The following is a 2611-nucleotide window of genomic DNA, read 5'->3' as shown; positions in this document are numbered from 1 at the left end:
CTCGCTCTTGTTGTTCCAAACATGGTACTTAGCAAATTGAATATTCAGAAGCTTGTTTCCCAGCACACAAGGGGCCGTTACACGTTTCAAACCTTATGGGTTTCTGATTGGAAATTAAGCCAAACACTTGAGAACACTTGACGCAATCAGTTTCCCTATTAGGTCATACGATAGCGAGATTAGGTCATAACCGAGATTGAGTGAACCAATCAGAATGCTGGAAACGCAAGAAAAGGGGAATATATGGGTACACATCGGTACACATGGGTATCTATAGGTGTACAGGTGTATTCCTTCATAATTCTGGATACAATGCAAAAAGGGATACATGAAGTACCTAGGCTTCTATCGATTCACGGTAATAGACACAGTTTGGCCATTCGGAGGTTCTTTTCGAATTACGCGCCTGGGAATCCGCTCGCTTCAAAGGGGCGCTCTTGTCACCTAAACTTTTCTCAGTACTATAGCCAATACGTGGAAAACGCTGAAAATTTACAATTTGTACCTGCTAGAAGTAAAAACTTCAACTGACCGCTTGGCTCAGCTGGAGGTCGTTGGTTGATCTCCGGCCGATAAACACACTGGGCCTGAAGACAATTGAGCAAGCAGGGCCATCTTTTTTTATTTCACTTCTAACCGACGCCCGCGGTGTTTGAGACCCGTTGCTTCAGTCATTGAAAGTTCAACGTACGAGTCCGTACGCGTTCGTTTCAACGATTCTAGAGCAGAAGGAAGACTGCTCGCAGTCTAAGCCCGGATCAGACGCCGTACTTCACATCAGCCGAATCGTTTTAATTGAATTAAGTTCCTGAAAAGTACGGCGTCTGAATCAATTCAAAACGACCGGTCTAAGCAATTTTTCCCACCTTGCTTAGCCGGGAATCACGGCTGTGGAGCGACTTTGATCCAGACGCCGTACTTCACATGAGCCGAATCACATACAGAAATTATTACAATTTTGCAATTTTCTTCAGTCGTAGTGTGCTTCTGTGAATTAATTTCGGCGCAATTAAGTTCGGCCTCTGAATCAATTAAGCCGGAATTAATTAATTTGGGGGCGGTCTAAATTCGAATTCTATTCGGCTCATGTGAAGTTCGGCGTCTGAACCGGGCTTAAGACAACTTGGCAGTAGTCTGCGAATAGAGCCGCCCTTCAACGCCACTCCGTCGCTTCCCGTTCTGAGTGGCGGTGAGCAATGAAGGGCGGCAGTCTCCAGTCATTTAACCATAACCGAGTCTGAATTAGCCTGTTCCAGGCTCTCAGATAGTGGAGGCGAGGGAACGAGAACGAGCTCCCCAGACTCCGCTCGATTTCTTTGCTCGTTCTCGTTCCCTCGCCTCCACTATCTGAGAGCTTGGAGCAGGCTAAATCTGAATGTTTCAATGTAAATTATAGGGTTCACTTAACAATGTTTAGTGGGTAAGCACTCAGAAGAAGAAGAAGTCGAACATCCGTTTAAGAATACCGAACGTGGTCTATTGGCCAAAGCAACGCTGTTCTCAGGATGGAAAACCTCGGGTGCTTTCCATTAAACCAAATTTTCCGAAAATTTCGTGCTGAAGTCAAATGGAAAGGTCCGTTTCTGTTCGCTCCGACCCGAATATTTGGGACCACCTCTGTAGGTGGTCCTCTTTGACCGGTCGGTCTGGTCTGACCGAGACGTGCTGTTCCATTTATAAAAATTCTCGTTTCCAGTAGAAACGTTAATGGAACGCTTCGGTCCGGTTGGAAATTGATTTTTGATGAAAATTGTTATTCCATTTTTCCTTGGTTAGTTCCACTGGTCCCCGACCTGATGGTCAGGCATAATGGAAAGCACACCTCGCCTCCATGGCCTCTCTTCGCATAGGAAATCGAAATGCCCTGTCCATTGTTTTAAAACAAAGCTTCGAACAAACAACCAATCAAGTAGAGTTAGACTAATTCATTTTTGACAATTTCACTGACGCGTACGTGTCCTCGCGTCCACGAAAACATTTCTTGAGCTGTCAAAGAACAGAAATGAGTTGATGGTTTTTATACCAGTGATCAGCAATCGTGTTCACCGAACCAAAAGTGTGCAACGACTACAGCGCAGTTCGCGCCAATTTCCACCCTCATCAAAAACAATCTTTGCTGGCGTCATTGTTTGCATTTTGTTCATTAACAGACGAGTTTGCACACAGAAGCAATCATGAATTGACTTCCAAAAGGTAAAACAACACGATAAACTTAGTTAAATCTCCAGTTTTAAGCACTAATGACAAAAGCACTAATGATCCCACGCATTCTTTGTAAAATATCGAATTTTCAAAGCAGCATTGCTCAGAGATAATCTGGTGAATCGCGTTCAAAATTTCAGCGATAGCTTATCATACAATGCACTTTCAATATTCAGCACTTTATTCTTGGCTGACTTCCCTATTTGATCTGATTAGCAATCTCCCTCGCCTGCGCGGAAAGCGCTTTAAGGGAGGTGAGGTGCGAGGAGCAAAGGAGAACTACCCTCACCCCCTCCTAAGAGAGCCTGCTGCGCAGGATGCAGTCTTCCCAATTAGTAGAGCACTTGGACTCTGTTATACAAGCCTTGGGGTGCTTTCCATTATGCAAAGATTCCGGAAATTTCGGTCG

This window comes from Montipora capricornis, chromosome 10 (genome assembly GCF_036669925.1).
Source record: "Montipora capricornis isolate CH-2021 chromosome 10, ASM3666992v2, whole genome shotgun sequence".
NCBI classification, from domain to species: Eukaryota; Metazoa; Cnidaria; class Anthozoa; order Scleractinia; family Acroporidae; genus Montipora; species Montipora capricornis.
Note: the sequence above shows the minus strand (reverse complement) of the source record.